We start from the raw sequence: 19,648 nt of genomic DNA, 5'->3' as shown, positions 1-19,648 counted from the left end.
CAGAAGGACCTCCCTGCTTTTGTACTCCATCCCTCTCGCAATGAAGGCCAACATTCCATTTGCCTTCCTGATTACCTGCTGCACCTGCAAACTAACTTTTTGGGATTCAGCACATATACTAAAATTGGAACGATACAGAGAAGATTAGCATGGCCCCTGCGCAAGGATGACATGCAAATTCGTGAAGCGTCTAAAAGAGTTTCATGCACAAGGACCCCCAGGTCCCTCTGCACCGCAGCATGTTGTCATTTCTCCCCATTCAAATAATATTCCCTTTTATTGTTTTTTTTTCCCCAAGGTGGATGACCTCACACTTTCCGACATTGTATTCCATCTGCCAAACCTTAGCCCATTGGCTTAACCTATCTAAATCTCTTTGCAGCCTTTCTGTGTCCTCCACACAACCCGCTTTCCCACTAATCTTTGTGTCATCTGCAAATTTTGTTACACTACACTCTGTCCCCTCTTCCAGGTCATCTATGTATATTGTAAACAGTTGTGGTCCCAGCACCAATCCTTGTGGCACACCACTAACCACCGATTTCCAACCCGAAAAGGATCCATTTATCCCGACTCTCTGCTTTCTGTTCGCCAACCAATTCTCTATCCATTTCCTCTGACTCCGCGTACCTTTATCTTCTGCAGTAACCTTTTGTGTGGCACCTTATCGAATGCCTTTTGAAAATCTAAATACACCACATCCATCGGTACACCTCTATCCACCATGCTCATTATATCCTCACAGAATTCCAGTAAATTAGTTAAACATGATTTCCCTTTCATGAATCATGCTGCGTCTGCTTGATTGCACTATTCCTATCTAGATGTCCCGCTATTTCTTCCTTAATGATAGTTTCAAGCATTTTCCCCACTACAGAAGTTAAACTAACCTGTCTATAGTTACCTGCCTTTTGTCTGCCCCTTTTTTAAACAGAGGCGTTACATTAGCTGCTTTCCAATCCGCTGGTACCTCCCCAGAGTCCAGAGAATTTTGGTAGATTATAACGAATGCATCTGCTATAACTTCCGCCATCTCTTTTAATACCCTGGGATGCATTTCATCAGGACCAGGAGACTTGTCTACCTTGAGTCCCATTAGCCTGTCCAGCACTACCCCCCTAGTGATAGTGATTGTCTCAAGGTCCTCCCTTCCCACATTCCTGTGACCAGCAATTTTTGGCATGGTTTTTGTGTCTTCCACTGTGAAGACCGAAGCAAAATAATTGTTTAAGGTCTCAGCCATTTCCACATTTCCCATTATTAAATCCCCCTTCTCATCTTTCTAAGGGACCAACATTTACTTTAGTCACTCTTTTCCGTTTTATATATCTGTAAAAGCTAACTTCCCCCGCTAACCATTTGCTAACTTCCCCCCGCCACCACCACTATCGCCACTTCTTTAAACAATGCCTTTCATTTTTTGGTAACTTAGGTTGTCAATACCATGTTTTCCTGTGATTATGATTAAAATGTAGCTTGGCTCAGTTGGTGGTGCTCTCACCTCTGAGTCACAAGGTTATGGGTTTAAGGCCCTTTCCAGCACTTGAGTGCATAATCTGGGCTGACACTCTGTACTGAGGGAGAATTCTACTGTAACGAATGATGCCCTTTGTTTGAGATTTGTCTGCCTGTTCCAATGGTACACATGGATGTTCAAGGTTTCCTGGCACTACTTGAAGAATGAGTTTTCTTCATATCCTGACCTGCATTTGTCCCTAACCCAACACCACTAAAACACACATTGTGGGATCTTGCTGCATGCATAATAGGTGTTGTTTGCCTACATGACTGCCACACTTTCAAAAGTTTGAGATGTGCAATATAGCTATAAATCTTTTCAATTGAAGACTGAAAAGAAATTTCACTAACGCACTGTAGATTTTTCATATAAATCAACTTTAATTGTACTTTAACAATATTTGGAATTTATATGCATTCTATTGTAGACTCTGGAAACAAAAATAGCTAAAAGTTCTTGAAGTGAATGGAGAATATTTGGGATTTATTTAAAGCCTGTATGCAATTTTAATTTTTAATAAATTGTTAAAGTTACATCATAAAATCAATGAGTAAAATGATGTACAGAAATTCTGTCATTATCACTCGAGATGTATTTTTCTTCCCTTCCTTACCCACACGAATACCCAGTCGTAATGCTAATGCAGTTTATTTATAGTGTTTCTGTGGATCATTGTATGAACCTGTCAGACTAGATGAATATTAACTGCTGCAGTTTTAGTCCACATTCAGTCATGATCACATACTGTATAAGAACAAACCACTCTTGAATTTGCCCTTACAGTTTGACAAGCTGTCTATTTGATACCCTGTTTATATTATGATGTTACCCTGAAGACAAAGCACCCGCTGGTGGTAGATATAAATTGCTGGGAGCAGTGATGCTTGCAGTTGAGGCAGCTATTTTGTTCAAGATATGGAAGACCTAAAAACTGAGCCTGCCTATGTGGGCTAGTAATGCAGTTTCCACATTGCTGGCCTGTACAAACTATGTGCTGAAATTCTGTGACCGGAAGTGTAAAGTAAACAAACCAGACATTGGAGCATCTGTGTTCCAGTATTACCTCTGAAATCTGTATATGCTCCATAGTATAAAGGGAGCAGATTTAGAACATTGGTAGTGCGCTACAATGTGGAACTGGTCTTAATTACTGCTATTTTTGTGCTTAACAGTTTCAGATTTCCAGGGCTGCAGTAATGCAACATTAGGTAGCTGGTTACAGCAGCTTATTTCTTGGTGGCAATACTATGCTCGTTTTGAAATAATGACATCTACAAATGTGGTTCAATGTGTATATTTTTAGCTGTTTGGCCTATAGATCAGCTTTCAGGAAATGATTACCCAAAACTTTGAATATATCTGTGGTACTGCAATAACTTGTTTACCTGTTTCTGCAGAAATAATCAAGACATTTTCAAAGCAATACAGCACTGACAGATTTCTTGAATATTTTTTCTTCCTCCTTTTTGCCCCCACATCCACCCTATCCACCCTATCAACCAAATGAAAGATAGTTAGTGAAGCAATCGATGCCAGGCTGTTTACTATTTGGGTGGAGGGTAACGAGGGATGGTGGCTTCTGTTTGTAATTTGTAGACTATAGGTTTTCAAAATGGGGTTCTTGGAACTTGGTTGCTCCTCAAGGCCATCAGATCTCTGTCTTTTTCTGCACTTGCTGGCTCACTAGAACATTTATGTTGCTGTTTACTGATGGGGAGAAAAAGCCTTTCCTTCAAGTAGCTGATGCTTTCATAAATTAGATGGGAGTAGCTCTCTCAGGAGTATGTCGATCATTGCAGGACTGCTCCCCAAACACGCAAGTTTAAAAAGTATTGACATAAGATAAGGGATAGGTCATTTAAGACGGAGATGAGGAGGAATTTCTTCACTAAGGGTTGTGAATCTTTAGAATTCTCTACCCCAGAGGACTGTGGATGCTGAGTCTGAGTATATTCAAGGTTGAGATATAGATTTTTGGACTCGAGGGGAATCAAGGGATATGGAGATCGGGAAGTAAAGTGGTGTTCAGGTCGATAATCAGCCATGATCTTATTGAATGGCAGAGCAGGCTCGAGGGGCCTGTATGGCCTACTCCTGCTTCTATTTCCTATGTTCTTATAAGGTCTTTGCTTACCCCCTATCTTTTTAAAAAAAAAAAATCAGGATACAGTTGTGTCCTGTTTTATTTGAGGAAATTTGTGCCTTGCTGTCAAAGATCCACATAGAAATCTAAAACTTAGTTCTGTGTTAGCTTGTTTTCATATGGCGACCATCAGAATTGTCCTGTTTTAGTTAATGTATGTTAACCTGTGTCTAAGAATAAGTGATGCCATTTTTGGTGCAATTTGTCCTTCCATTTTAAAGTCTAGATAACAAACCTGCACCTTCCAATAGAAAAATATGCTTTTGGTGAGTTTTCATTTCCACAGAAAGGAAATGTGGTAATGTTGGATGATGAATACTTTTACACCCCCTGTCGGTAGTGATTTTGCCCTGAATTTGCTCAGAATACTAATACTGTAGTAGCTGATTCACACTCCAATTTAGCCTGTAGCATGACCTATCCCACAAAGTAACTTCTATGGCCCCAAGTTTCGACATGATTTGCTCCTGATTTTTAGGAGCAACTGGTGTAAAACGGAGTATCTTAGAAATCGGAATTCTCGTCATTTAGTTTGCTCCAGTTCTAGTCAGTTAGAACAGTTTCACTTTGGAACAGAATTTTTTTTCAAAAGGGGGCGTGTCCGGCCACTTACGCCTGTTTTCAAAGTTTCGTCAGTGAAAACTTACTCCAAACTAACTTAGAATGGAGTAAGTGAAGATTTTTGAATGCTCGAAAAAACCTTGTCTACACTTTAGAAAATCAGGCGTAGGTTACAAATCAGGTGTAGGGAATTGGGGGGGGGGGGTTTAAAGGGAAGTTTACAAACATTAAACACTTCAGTTTTACAAATAAAGATAAATCATCAATAAATCAACCAATAAATCAATTAAAAAAATTAATAAATAAAACATTTTCTACTTACCGACTGCAGCACCGGGAGCCCTCCAACAGCGTGCTGGGATGCACCCCCCCCCCCCCCCAGTGTATCTCTGTCAGTGTCTCTATCTCTCTGTCTGTCTGTGTGTGTGTCTCATTCTCTGTCTGACAGCGAGGGGGGTGGAGGGATGGGGGGAGAAAGGAGAAAGGAGAAGGGGGGAGGGGGGAGGGGGGAGAAGGAGAAGGGGGAGGGAGGCTGAACGGGCCGGGCCCGAGACTTCGGGCAGGGCCCGTCCCCAGCACCAGATTTACAGGTAGGTGACGTTGGGTCGGGTCGGGGGTGGGGGGGCGGTGGTGGGAGGGAGGTCGGTTCGGGTCGGGGGGAGGGAGGGAGAGGAAGGTCAGGTTGGGGGGAGGGAGGTCAGGTCGGAACCAGTCGGGGGCCGGGGGGGGGGAAGCGGGAAGCGGGAGTCGGGTCGGGAGGAAGCAGGAGCTGGCCGTGGGAGGAGCCTTATTCACGCAGCCCCAGTGAGGCCATTCGGCCAGGGCTAGCAGCTGCGTGCTTCGGCCCCTCCCACACAGTTTTGGGCGCCTGGAGCTACTGCATATGTGTGCCCACTGTAGCGCGCATGTGCAGAGATCCCGGCACTGCTCTTGCTGCGCTGCGCCGAGCTGCAAACGACCTGCAGGGAGCTGGAGAATCTGGAGGTTTTTTTTAGGCGCACTTTGTGGCGCGAAAAACGGGCATCCAGGTCGGGACTGCGCCGTTCTAGGCGCGGCTCGAAACTTGGGCCCATTATAATAGCTGCAGCCTGCACAACATTTAATGACAAATTTGTATTGTAAATCAGTCCTATCAAATTGGCATGTCGAAAACCTCAATCCCCATTCGATTTGACTGTGCATCTGGCTGGAACTTGACTAACTGTGAAACTATCCCTCCTCATCCTTCTCTACTTGTTTGCAGCCTTTGACATGGTTGACCACTCCATCCTCCTCCTCCACCCCTCCTCTGCCATCCAGCTGGGTGCGACGGTCCTTACCTAGTTCCATTCTTATCCATCCAGTCGTGGTCAGAGAATTACCTGCAATGGCCTCTCTACCTGTTCCCGCACCGTTACCTCTGGAGTCCCCGAATGATCTATCCTTGGCTCTCTCCTATTTCTCATATAAATGCTGATCCTTGGCAAAATCATTAAAAACACAATGTCAAATTCCATATATACGCTGACAACACCCAGCTCTACCTCACCACCACTTCTCTTGATCACTCCACTGTCTGGTTTGTCAGACTGCTTGTCTGACATCCAGTACTGGATGAGCAGAAATTTTCTCCAATTAAATATTGGGAAGACCAAAGCCATTGTCTTTGGTCCCCGCCACAAACTCCACCCCCTAGCCACCGTTTCCATCCTGGCAACTGTCTGAGGTTAACCCAGACTGCTTGCAACCATGGTGTCGTATTTGACCCCAAGATGAACTTCCCCCTCCCATATCCGCTCCATCACCAAGACTGCCTACTTCCACCACTGGATACAGCCTTCCAGTCACAAACACCCATCAATCATTACCCTTTGCTTCCTGCCTCTGAGCTAATTTTGGATCCAACTTGCCACTTTGCCTTGGATCCCATGGCCTTTTACTTTTGTGACCAGTCTGCCATGTGGGACCTTATCAAAAGCTTTCCTAAAATCCATATACACTACATCATATGCATTGCCCTCATCGACCCTCCTGGTTACTTCTTCGAATAATTCAGTTAAGTTAGTTAGACACGACTTTCCTTTAACAAATCTATGCTGACTGTCCTTGATTAATCCATGTCTTTCCAAATGAAGATTTATCCTGTCCCTCAGGATTTTTTCCAATAATTTTCTCATCACTGAGGTTAGGCTGACTGGCCTGTAATTATTCGGTCTATCCCTTTCTCCCTTTTTAAACAAAGGTACAACATTAGCAGTCCTCCAGTCCTCTGGCACCACACCTGTTGCCAGAGAGGACTGGAAAATGATGGTCACAGCCTCTGCTATTTCCTCTTTTACTTCTCAACAGCCTGGGATACATTTCATCCGGGCCTGGAAATCTATCCACTTTTAATGCTGCTAAACCCCTTAATACTTCCTCTCACTATGTTTATTTCATCTAATATTTATCCACTTTCAAAGCTGCTAAGCCCCTTAATATTTCCTTTCTCACTATGTTCATCTCATCTCATATTTCACACTCCTCCTCCCTCATTGCAAAGTCTGCATCGCCCCTCTCTTTTGTGAAAACAGATGCAAAGTATTCATTAAGAATCCTACCCACATCTTCTGCCTTCACACATAGATTTCCTTTGTGGTCTCTAATAGGCCCCACTCTCTCCAGTTATCTTCTTGCTCTTAATGTATTTATAAAACATCTTTGTGTTTGCCCTGATTTTACTTGCCAACATTCTTTCATGCTCTCTCTTTGCTTTCCTGATATATTTTTTAATTGCACCCCTGCACTTGTTATACTCCTAGAGTCTCTGCTTTATTGAATTCTCGGAATCTGTCATAAGCTTCCCTTTTTTTTCATGCCCTGTATGTCCCTTGACATCTCGAGAGCTGTAGATTTGCTAGCCCCACCCTTTTTTTTTAAAAAGAGAAAATACTTGTACTGTACCCTCAGGATCTTGATCTTTGCGCTGACATCCTTTAATCGCCTTGTTTGTACCATTCTCTAATCCGTATCCATGTATCTGTTTTGGCGTTACTTGGTAGAATAACTGTGGAAGTCTGAGTTACCTTGTTTTCTCTCTCTCCTGGCTTCTTGCACATCCCCGATTTTCAACATTGTACCATTGGTGGCCATGCCTTCAGCTGCCTTGGCCCTAAGGTCTGGAATTCCCTCTGTAAACCTCCATCTCCATCTCCATCTCTCTCTCTCTCTCTCTCTCTCTCCCTTCTCCTACCTCCTTCCTCCTTCTTTAAGACACTCCTTAAAACCAAATCTTTGACCAGTTTTTTGGACATCTGTCCTTGTATCTCCTTGCAAAGTGCTTTGTGACGTTTTCCTCCATTAAAGGTGCTATGTAAATGCAAGTTAAGATTTTTTAGATTGATTTTCCAAGTGCTTTAGTACAATGAAGAAATCTGTAAGCACCAGGTTATCATCTCTCAGACTTCATTACCTTTATCCGGATCCTTAGATGACTTTATCAACACCAGGTTTTCTTATTAAAAATGGATGTTTGTTTTATTCAAATGATATTTATTAATAAAGGGGTTTATTTAAATCCTAATGAGGTGTGTTATAACCTAGTTGTCATTTGATTATGGATAGTTCACTTTTTCCTGTTGCTAGAATAATGTACTTGTGATTCTGAAGTCGTGAAAGTTGTTTTCACCAACAATCTAATACATGTGTGAATGCTTTTGCGGATTAAACCTAAAATAATTTGTCCTGTGCTATCTTATTTAAACTGACTTAACAAAAAATAGCTTGAGCCACGTGGATTTCTATCTTGAATGAATTAAATGTTGTCCCAGCAGAATATCACCGGCAAGCTCTAAATACTAATTTGGAAAAAGCATAGAAATGCAGCTGCCAGCCTGTACGGTGGCCCAGTCCTAATTGGCACCTTTAATTGTATTTATTTGAATTTGACTTCCTCTTCGGCTATTTTAAAGTTGAACTGAAAAATATATATTTTTTTGATAAAATAGCAAATTTTGTTTTTTTTAGTCTTTGAAATCGTCTTTGCCAGTTAAGAGTGGTTAAAAGCAATGGTTATTTTTTTCCCCCTTGTGGTTATTAAAATCAGTTGAACTGTGTTTTCAAGAACAGCAGTTAGGTTTGATTAGCATTAGAGTCACTGACTCTTAATTTCACTTGTCAGTTCAGTGGTAATATCTTGCCTCTAAGTCAGATGGTTATGGGATCAAGTCCCACTCCAGGACTTAAGCACATAATCTTGGCTGTCGTTCCAGTGCTATATTGAGGGAGTGCTACACTGCCGGAGGTGCCGTATTTTGGATGAGACGCTAAGTCAAGGTTTCACTGTTTTGAAGTGTAAACAATCTGTTGTATTTGGTGAACATAAAAACTGTGCTTTATGCATTAGATATTTACTGTAAAAGTTATGCATTTTCTGTCTGCTGGATTCTGAAACCCAAGTAAATTCTTCTCCCCTCCCTTGAATTTTTGTGCCCATCAAGGTGGGGAAGTCTAGAACCATAGGTCACAGTCTCAGAATAAGGGGTCGGCCATTTAGGACTGAAACGAGGAGAAATTTCTTCACTTAGAGGGTGGTGAATCTTTGGATTTCTCTACCCCTGAGGGCTGTGGAGGCTCAGTCGTGAGTATATTCAAAACAGAGATCGATAGATTTTTGGATATTAAGGGAATCTAGGGATGGGGGGATAATGCAGGAAAGTGGAGTTGAGATGGCAGAGCAGGCTCGAGGGGTCGAATGGCCTACTCCTGCTCCTATTTCTTATATTCTTTATGGGGGTGGGTGAGAGTCGCTCTGGCTGCCTGTCTCTCATTTGCAGACTTGCCCGCGCCCTGGTAATCCTGGCGAAAGGAGCATGTGGTCTCTGTCAGCACGTTTGAGACCTTCCGTGACTCACCGATGTGTACCGCAAGGACTGGAGTGTTTTGTGGACATGAGGAATAATATTATCATTTAGTTTATAAGTTTTCTATTGTTTTGTTCAGTTATAAAAGAAAAAGATCAGATTCAAACCGAGTTCCCATGGATAAAGCGATGGATTAAGTGAACCACCAATATTTTGAGTGCTGGCAAATGTGACCCTTGTTTGCAAAACTTTTAAATTCCTGACCGAATTTTAATTCAAGTCTGCTAAACTTTTGTCAGAAGTTAAGTTGCAAGATCACAATTTCCTTTAGTCAGTTAAGTGTGGAATCATCTGCTATGACAGCGTGTTATACTATTGGTATTTCATTGGAGGATGGTTTACTGTTCCACAGTGTAGCATCACTGAAATAGGTGAATGATTTTGTCTATTAACCAACTCCTAATCCTGTAACATCTTTAGCTGTAAATTATACTATGTATACAGTTGGTAGCCAGCTTTGGAATAACAGTTTGATTTAATTTATGATGTGTGCTGTGTTTCTCGCTTATATTGGGTTTAAAAACCTTTCCATTGGGTATCTGACTTGATCATGCCATGAGTTGCAATAGAAACTGTTTGAAGAGTTGACCTACAAGCTTGGCAAGAGTACAGTATTTTTGCTGTTCACAGCAGATGTTATGACAACATAATTTGACTTGTACAGTTTGTTTCTGTTCCTCTGGAGTGAAACTGGGTCACTTTAAAAAAAAAATGGGGAGAGAACGTGGAAGAGAGACTGGGATATGGCACCTTGCCAATGTGAGAACATAGATGTGTACATAGTGTTTTTTTTGGTAATGCTGGCTTTTAAAATGCTACATATAGTTTTCTCATTTCATGCTTAGTTTGAAGCTGATACCAAAAATTGAGTCTGAGGCTGGGTATTCTGTGGTGAGTGTCTCACCTTCTGACTCCCAAAGCCTTTCCACCATCTACAAAGCACAAGTCAGAAGTGTGATGGAATACTCTTCACTTGCCTGGATGATTGCAGCCCCAACAATACTGAAGAAGCTTGACACCATCCAGGAAACATAGAAACATAGAAAATAGGTGCAGGAGTAGGCCATTCGGCCCTTCGAGCCTGCACCTCCATTCAATATCATGACTGATCATTCACCTCAGTACCCCTTTCCTGCTTTCTCTTCATACCCCTTGATCCCTTTAGCCGTAAGGGTCATATCTAACTCCCTCTTGAATATATCCAACGAACAGGCATCAACAATTCTCTGTGGTAGAGAATTCCATAGGTTAACAACTCTCTGAGTGAAGAAGTTTATCCTCATCTCGGTCCTAAATGGCTTACCCCTTATCCTTAGACTGACCCCTGGTTCTGGGCTTCCCCCAACATCGGGAACATTCTTCCTGCATCTAACCTGTCCAGTCCCGTCAGAATTTTATATGTTTCTATGAGATCCCCTCTCATTCTTCTAAACTCCAGTGAATACAGGCCCAGTTGATCCAGTCTTTCCTTATGTGTCAGTCCTGCCATCCCGGGAATCAGTCTGGTGAACCTTCTCTGCACTCCCTCAATAGCAAGAACATCCTTCCTCAGATTAGGAGACCAAAACTGTACACACTATTCCAGGTGAGGTCTCACCAAGGCCCTGTCCAACTGCAGTAAGACTTCCCTGCTCCTATACTCAAATCCCCAAGCTCTGAAGGCCAGCATGCCATTAGCCTTCTTCACCACCTGCTGTACCTGCATGCCAACTTTCAGTGACTGATGTACCATGACACCTAGGTCTCGTTGCACCTCCCCTTTTCCTAAACTGCCGCCATTCAGATAATATTCTCTCTTCTTGTTTTTGTCACCAAAGTGGATAACCTCACATTTATCCACATTATACTGCATCTGCCATGCATTTGCCCACTCACCGAACCTGTCCAAGTCACCCTGCAGCCTCTTAGCATCCTCCTCATAGCTTACACCGTCACCCAGTTTAGTGTCATCTGCAAACTTGGAGATATTACACTCAATTCCTTCATCCAAATCATTGATGTATATTGTAAATAGCTGGGGTCCCAGCACTGAGCCCTGCGGCACCCCACTTGTCACTGCCTGCCATTCTGAAAAGGACCCGTTTATCCTGACACTCTGCTTCCTGTCTGCCAACCAGTTCTCTATCCACGTCAATACATTACCCCCAATACCATGTGCTTTAATTTTGCACACTAATCTCGTGTGGGAACTTGTCAAAAGCCTTTTAAAATTCCAAATACACCACATCCACTGGTTCTCCCTTGTCCACTCTACTAGTTACATCCTCAAAAAATTCCATAAGATTTGTCAAGCATGATTTCCCTTTCATAAATCCATGCTGACTTGGACCAATCCTGTCACTGCTTTTCAAATGTGCTGCTATTTCATCTTTAATAATTGATTCCAGCATTTTCCCCACTACTGATGTCAGGCTAACCGGTCTATAATTCCCCGTTTTCTCTCTCCCTCCTTTTTTAAAAAGTGGTCTTACATTTAGCTACCCTCCAGTCCATAGGAATTGATCCAGAGTCCATAAACTGTTGGAAAATGATCAACAATGCATCCACTATTTCTAGGGCCACTTCCTTCAGTACTCTGTGATGCAGACTATCAGGCCCTGGGGATTTATCTGCCTTCAATCCCATCAATTTCCCTAACACAATTTCCCACCTAATAAGGATTTCCTTCAGTTCCCCCTTCTCACTAGACCCTCAACCCCCTAATATTTCCGGAAGGTTATTTGTGTCTTCCTTCGTGAAGACAGAACCAAAGTATTTGTTCAATTTGTCTGCCATTTCTTTTGTTTCCCATCATAAATTCACCTGATTCTGACTGCAAGGGACCTACGTTTGTCTTCACTAATCTTTTTCTCTTCGCATATCTATAGAAGCTTTTGCAGTCAGTTTTTATGTTCCCAGCAAGCTTCCTCTCATACTCTATTTCCCCCCTCCTAATTAAACCCTTTGTCCTCCTCTGCTGAATTCTTCTAAATTTTTCCCAGTCCTCAGAAAAAAGCAACCCGCTTGATTGGCACCCTATTCACTCCCTCCACCACTGATGCACCGTGGTTGCAGTGTGTACCATCTACAATCTGCACTGCAGCAACTCGCCAAGGTTTCTTCGACAGCACCTCCCAAAACTGTGACCTCTACCTCCTAGAAGGGCGGCAGGCACATGGGAACACCATCACCTCCAAGTCACAAATCTGACTTGGAAATATATCACTGTTCCTTTATTGTCGATTCGTCAAAATCTTGGTACTCCTTCCCTAATAGCACTGTGGAGTACCTTCAACATATGGACTGCAGCGGTTCAAGAAGATGGCTCACCACTAACTTCTCTAGGGCAATTAGGGATGGTCAATACATGCTGCCCTTGCCAGCGACGCCCACATCCCATGAACAAATAAAAAAAAAATGCTATTTGGGCAAGTGTGATTCAGTGTTTCAGCACATTAAGAATCACTTGACTACTCAGAGGTTATACTATGGAAACAACCAGTTGCTGTGTTGGCATTGATTACATTTAGGTCTGCTGCATTGCTTGGTCAGAGTTGCAGTTCATTATGCAGCAGTTTGGGTGGCCAGACTAAAAGCAAAATATTGCAGCTGCAAGAAATCTGAATAAAAACAGGATAAGCTGGAAACAGTCAGGCACCATCGGGAGAAAGGGATAAGGTTATCGCTTCAGGTCCTTTTAACCTTAAAGATGAAATAGAACTGGGGATCTACACGGCTCGGGAGTAAAGTTCGTTGGTCCTACTGAAAAGAGAGGTCGAGAACATGCATGCGGTTGTGCACAGAGAGAGTGGATCTTGCAAAGTGACAAAGCTATATATCACAGATATTTATGATCATTTGTGATTCTGAAACTGGAAGGTTGGAATTTAAATTGGAATCCATGTGGAATGAGTCAGAGCTGGAGACAGTTGCTGAGAAAAAACATGTGGCTTATCAAAAATGAGAAGGGGAAGACACAACAATGAAAAAAGAGACACAAGGAAATCCCATGGAAGGGAGGAGCTGAACTGGAGGTGAAGTGGCAATGAATTAAACATAAAATGCAAAACACTGGAAATCTGAAATAAAAACAGAAAATGCTGTGAACACTCAGCAGGTCAGGCACCATTTGTAAAGAGAAAAATATTCAGAGTTTAATGCCCCTTAGGGTTTCCAGCATTTTCTGTTTTGCGTGATTAGATAGTTGTACTTCAGCATGAGTGTACAAAGATGTTGTTTTTCCTTTTATTTGTAGACATTGTGACTGTTGTGTGCTGTGCTGACAAATTGAGAAAGATTTAAGCAGCTTTTTGAGCTAGTTTCTGGAATTGCTATTGTAAAAATATTCTCAAAAAGGCATAATCTGGATTGAATGTGTGGCTGAATGGCTCTTGATTTTCTTTGATGATGATTACTTTTTTCAGTTGCTGATTAGGGAATGTTCAGGGACCACCTTTTCTGTCGTCTTTGCTTTCCAACAATAATTTTATGCTTTTTATACTGAGTCAGCTTTGCAGATTTATATTCTAGTCTTGTTTTTGAGTATCCATGACACATTTTTTTTATACCACCTTTGAACTTAACATGAAATGAGAGAACTGTAGACTCTCAATGTCCTGTTTTCTTCAAGCTATCTGAAGGTTATTCTTTTTTTGGCTCCCTCTGTGGCAGACAGTTTACAAGTAACCGATCAAAAGGATTAGTAAATCCTCGAAATTACAACACAGGAGGAGTTTTACTTCATATTACCTGCGTGGGTGCTAGCCCTTCAACCTAAGCTGTCTAATTCCTTTTGGTTTATCTTCCACATCCTTTTTATATTCTTCCTTATTAAAATCCTAACCAATTTCCTTTTCAAGTGCCTCAATGGCCATCAGTGGTAAAGCATTCCACATTTTAACCCTGTGTGAAAAATGTAATCTAAATTAGTCTAGTTTCTCTTGTGGTGATTCTCAATTTCTTGCTGATTGGCCAACAAATGGAAGAGATGTTTAATAATTTTGAGAGCATCTATTGGATTCTTCTCCCTCCCACCCCCCCACCAAAAAAATATTCTACTTCACATTTCTCTGGATTGAACTTGTGTTCTCCTGTAATCTCTTGGCGAGTCTTTCTCATAATTTAAAACACAGCCTAAGTTGGTACCATCAGCAAACTTCAGTATTATTCAATTCTGCCAACGTACAAATTGTTTACATAAATGGAAAACAAGAGATCCTAGCACAGATCCCTCCGGCACTATGCACATGTTGCCAATCATAAAAATGTGTATTTGCCGCTACAATCTGCTTTTTGTCCCCTAGCCATTTCGATGTATGTCATTTAAAAAAAATTAAGTAAAATACATGCACATATGCTAACATTCAGGTGAACAAAGAGTTGGGCTTTACTGTTATGTCATAACATAAGAACATAAGAATTAGGAACAGGAGTAGGCCATCTAGCCCCTCGAGCCTGCTCCGCCATTCAAAAAGATCATGGCTGATCATGACTCAGCTCCACTTACCCGCCCACTCCCCATAACCCTTAATTCCCTTATTGCTTAAAAATCTATCTATCTTTGACTTGAAAACATTCAATGAGCCAGCCTCAACTGCTTCCTTGGGCAGAGAATTCCACAGATTCACAACCCTCTGGGAGAAGAAATTCTTTCTCAACTCGGTATTAAATTGGCTCGTCCGTATTTTGAGGCTGTGCCCCCTAGTTCTAGTCTCCCCGACCAGTGGAAACAACCTCTCTGCCTCTATCTTGTCTATCCCTTTCATGATTTTAAATGTTTCTATAAGATCACCCCTCATCCTTCTGAACTCCAAGGAGTAAAGACCCAGTCTACTCAATCTATCATCATAAGTTAACCCCCTCATTTCTGGAATCAGCCTAGTGAATCGTCTCTGTACCCCCTCCAAATCCAGTATATCCTTCCTTAAGTAAGGTGACCAAAACTGCACGCAGTACTCCAGGTGCGGCCTTACCAATACCTTATACAGCTGCAGCAACACCTCCCTGCTTTTGTACTCCATCCCTTTCGCAATGAAGGCCAACATTCCATTTGCCTTCCTGATTACTTGCTGCACCTGCAAACTAACCTTTTGGGAAAGAGTTTCATGCACAAGGACCCCCAGGTCCCTCTACACCACAGAATGTTGTAATTTCTCCCCATTCAAATAATATTCCCTTTTACTGTTTTTTTTTTCCCAAGGTGGATGACCTCACACTTTCCGACATTGTATTCCATCTGCCAAACCTTAGCCAATTCGCTTAACCTATCCAAATCTCTTTGCAGCCTCTCTGAATCCTCGACACAACCCGCTTTCCCACTAATCTTAGTGTCATCTGCAAATTTTGTTGCACTACACTCTGTCCCCTCCTCTAGGTCATCTATGTATATTGTAAACAGTTGTGGTCCCAGCACTGATCCCTGTGGCACACCACTAACCACTGATTTCCAACCGGAAAAGGACCCATTTATTCCGACTCTCTGCTTTCTGTTCGCCAGCCAATTCTCTATCCATGCTAATACATTTCCTCTGACTCCGCGTACCTTTATCTTCTGCAGTAACCTTTTGTGTGGCACCTTATCGAATGTCTTTTGGAAATCTAAATACACCACATCCATCGGTACACCTCTATCCACCATGCTCGTTATATCCTCAAAGAATTCCAGTAAATTAGTTAAACATGATTTCCCTTTCATGAATCCATGCTGCGTCTGCTTGATTGCACTATTCCTATCCAGATGTCCTGCTATTTCTTCCTTAATGATAGTTTCAAGCATTTTCCCCACTACAGATGTTAAACTAACCGGCCTATAGTTACCTGCCTTTTGCCTGCCCCCTTTTTTAAACAGAGGCTTTACATTAGCTGCTTTCCAATACGCTGGTACCTCCCAGAGTCCAGAGAATTTTGGTAGATTATAACAAATGCATCTGCTATAACTTCCGCCATCTCTTTTAATACCCTGGGATGCATTTCACCAGGACCAGGGGACTTGTCTACCTTCAATCCCATTAGTCTGTCCAGCACTACCTCCCTAGTGACAGTGATCATCTCAAGGTCCTCCCTTCCCACATTCCTATGACCAGCAATTTTTGGCATGGTTTTTGTGTCTTCCACTGTGAAGACGGAAGCAAAATAATTGTTTAAGGTCTCAGCCATTTCCACATTTCCCATTATTAAATCCCCCTTTTCATCTTCTGAGGGACCAACATTTACTTTAGTCACTCTTTTTAGTCATCCCTGGTCAATTTGTTAAACATGCTCTCAAAGCTCATCTCAGTATCAGATAATGTTTGGTTCCCATGGAACCATACCATAGAAATTAATCAAGCCCTTCAGGAGAGAAAAAGATGAGAGCCTAGAGTTTCCGCTCAATTGTGCTGATTTTTTGTTTTGGCACAACTCGCTCGATATCGGCGTAACCGGCGTAAATGATCATGGATTTTTCAGCGCATCTCGAGTTTTTGATCTTTTGTGCTAGTTTTAAAAACATCCCGTTGGAAGCAGGCCCACAAAACTGACCATGTTCCCAGTGTGAATTAATCGCCATTGGCAGTTTCTGCTCATTTGCAGGCCTTTGAGGCCATTCCAAAAATTAAGCTGGATCTTCTGGGTCCAAGGAGACTAACCGGTACGTTTGAAATGTTTTGAATGCATTTTTAAAAACTTACTAAGGAACTAACTACTGTAACTCAATCTGACTAGAAAATAGTTTTGTATATTTTCTAAAAGTAATTTTCAGTCATTTAAAATCTGGTACCGCAAGTGGTGGATTGACACTGATTTTAAAAAAAGCTTTTTTTTAGTGAAAAGCCCATTTTCAGTTGTATTAATCAAACTTTACCAAGTTACCACTCCTAAATATATAAAGAAAGATGAGAAATGACATTTTGAAACGCTGCCCAATTGCACTGGTACATGGCAGGTTTTGTGTTCGCCAATATGCAAATGAGTTTGAATGGAAACTCTGGGTAGGTGTGTGTGGGGAGGGGGTGGGAGGAGAAGGAAACACTTTGCAAGATAGTGCAATTTGCACTGCAGTTGCCGATTGCGCCCAAAGCGGCAGCTCTCCCTCCAGAAATTTGACGAGAAGGGAAAGATCATTTTTACTGAAGTATATAATGCTGTTCATAGAATCATGGAATGGTTACATCACAGAAGGCGGCCATTTGGCCTCTCGAGCCCGTGCTGACTCTCAGCTTGTCCCACTCCCTTGCCCTTTCCCCATAGTCCTGCAAATGTTTTTCCTTGAGATACTTATCCAACTCTCTTTTGAAAGATAAGATCGAGTCTGGCTCCACCCTTTCAGGCAGTGCATTCCAGAACCCAACCACTCGCAGCGTAAAAAGGCTTTTTCTTTCATAGCCTTTGGCTCTTTTGCTAATCACCTTAAATCTGTGTCCTCTGGTTCTTGACTCTTCTGCCAATGGGAACAGTTTTTCTCTCTCCACTCTGTCCAGACCCCTGATGATCTTGAACACCTCTATCAAATCTCCCCTCAATCTTCTCTACTTCAAGTAGAACAACCCCACTCTATCAACGGAACTGAAGTCCCTCATTCCTGGAATCATTCTCGTAAAACTTTTCTGCAAACTCTCTACGGCCTTCACATCCTATCTAAAGTGTGGTGCTCAGAATTGGACACAGTACTCCAGTTGGGCCGAAACCAGTGTTTTATACAGGTTCATCATAATTTCCATAGTTTTGTACTCTATACCTCTATTTGTGAAGCTCAAGATCCCATCAGCCTTTTTAACTGCTTTTCAACCTGCTATGCTACCTTCAACGATTTGTGCACACATGCCCCCAGGTCTCTGTTCGTGCACTCCCTTTAGGATTGTACCATTTAGTTTGTATGTCCTCTCTTACATTTTGGTAGAAAGAATGATCACTTCACACTTTTCTGCATAAAATTTCATCTGTCCCCCATTTTACCAGCCTGTCCATGTCTTCCTGAAGTCTATCACTCTCTTCCACACTATTCACTATACTTCCAAGTATTGTGCCATGTGCAAATTTTGAAATTGTGCCCTGTATACTGACATCCAAGTCATTAATATGCATCAAGAAAAGCAGTGGTACAAATCCCCTGGGAGGGCAGACGCATCCACATTAGTGTCCTCGATCAGGCCAACATCCCCAGCATTGCAGCTTGACCACACTTGATTAGCTCCGCTGGGCAGGCCACGTTGTCTGCATGCCAGACACGAGACTTCCAAAGTAAGCGCTCTACGCGGAACTCCATCATGACAAACGAGCCAAAGGTGGGAAGAGGAAACGTTGCAAGGACACCCTCAAAGCCTCCCTGAAAAAGTGCAACATCCCCACCGACACCTGGGAGTCCCTGGCCAAAGTGGAGGAAGCGCATCCGGGAGGGCGCTGAGCACCTCGAGTCTCATCGGCAGGAACGTGCAGAAATCAAGTGGAAAGAGCGTGCGGCAAACCAGTCCCACCCACCCTTCCCCCAACAATTCTGTCCCACTTGTGACAGGGACTGTGACTCTCGTATTGGACTGTACAGCCACCTAAGGACTCATTTTAAGAGTGGGAGCAAGTCTTCCTCGATTCTGAGGGACTGCCTATGATGATGATGGTCCTAGAACTGATCCCTGGGGAACATCACTGTATACCTTCATCCAGACCGAAAAACAACCGTTCACCACTACTCTCTCTTTCCTGTCACTTAGCCAATTTCTTATCCATGCTCCCACTGTCCCTTTTATTCCATGGGCTTAAACTTTGCTGGCAAGCCTATTATGTGGTACTTTTTCGAATGCGTTTTGGAAATCCATGCACACCGCATTACCCTCATCAACCCTCTGTTACCTCATCAAAAAAAACTCGATCAAGTTGGTTAAATATGATTTGCCTTTAATAAATTTGTGCTGGCTTTCTTTAATTAATCCACACCTATCCAAGTGACTGTTAGTTTTGTCTCTGATTACTGTTTCTAAAAGCTATCCACTACCGAGATTAAACTGACTGGCCTGTAGTTGCTGGATTTATCTTTACACCCTTTTTTGAAAAATGGGGTAACATTTGCAGTTCTCCAGGCCTCTGGCATCACCCTGGATCAATGGAGGATTGGAATATTATGACCAGTACCTCTCTGATTTCCACCCTCAATTGCTTCAGCATTTTAGGATGCATCCCATCTGCTCCTGGTAATTTATCTACTTTAAGTACAGCCAGTTTTTCTAATACCTCTTTTCTTAATTAATTTTAATTGTTGTACTACTTGAGTTAAGCTTTCTTGCCAAAAAGCAATTTGTGTGTTAGGCAGTTTCTTTTTGTTGAAAAATGGGGAAATCTAGCTGAACAGCACTTGCGTTGAGAAATTTAGGAGAGCATGTGAAGTAAATAAAGTAATGCTTAGATGATAAAGATGGCTTTAAAAGCTTGAAGGTTGGAGGAGGAAGTAAGGATTGAGGGAAGCAAGGTTTTCCACAGTTTTGGGGTCTTTGGGAAGTATGAATTAGAGTAGGAGATTTTGCGATGAATCTTGATCTTGGTAGCACTAAGAACCGGACTGTCTTGTCACGCAGCTTATTGTACAATGTTTAATTGGGC

The 19,648-nt window shown here is 42.3% G+C and overlaps 1 protein-coding gene and 1 non-coding gene across 9 annotated transcripts in view; both read left to right on the top strand.

Annotated features, from left to right (window-relative positions):
- Window positions 1–19,648, top strand: part of LOC139259737 (speckle-type POZ protein-like A) — a 270,126-nt gene that overhangs the window by 31,275 nt on the left and 219,203 nt on the right. Inside the window, exon 3 of one of the 8 annotated variants that reach the window (XM_070875373.1) lies at window positions 8,681–8,820. The exons of the other annotated variants lie outside the window; for them this stretch is intronic. The gene's annotated coding sequence lies outside the window, so the exon portion shown is untranslated. The remainder of the gene's footprint in view (window positions 1–8,680; window positions 8,821–19,648) is intronic. 8 annotated transcript variants of the gene reach the window in all.
- On the top strand, window positions 100–201 carry LOC139260652 (U6 spliceosomal RNA). Its single transcript, XR_011592832.1, has one exon. It is a non-coding gene; the product is annotated as a U6 spliceosomal RNA (small nuclear RNA).

The sequence above is a fragment of the Pristiophorus japonicus genome, chromosome 3 (genome assembly GCF_044704955.1).
Source record: "Pristiophorus japonicus isolate sPriJap1 chromosome 3, sPriJap1.hap1, whole genome shotgun sequence".
Classification (NCBI taxonomy): Eukaryota; Metazoa; Chordata; class Chondrichthyes; family Pristiophoridae; genus Pristiophorus; species Pristiophorus japonicus.
Note: the sequence above shows the minus strand (reverse complement) of the source record. Positions and strands in the feature narration are given on the sequence as shown.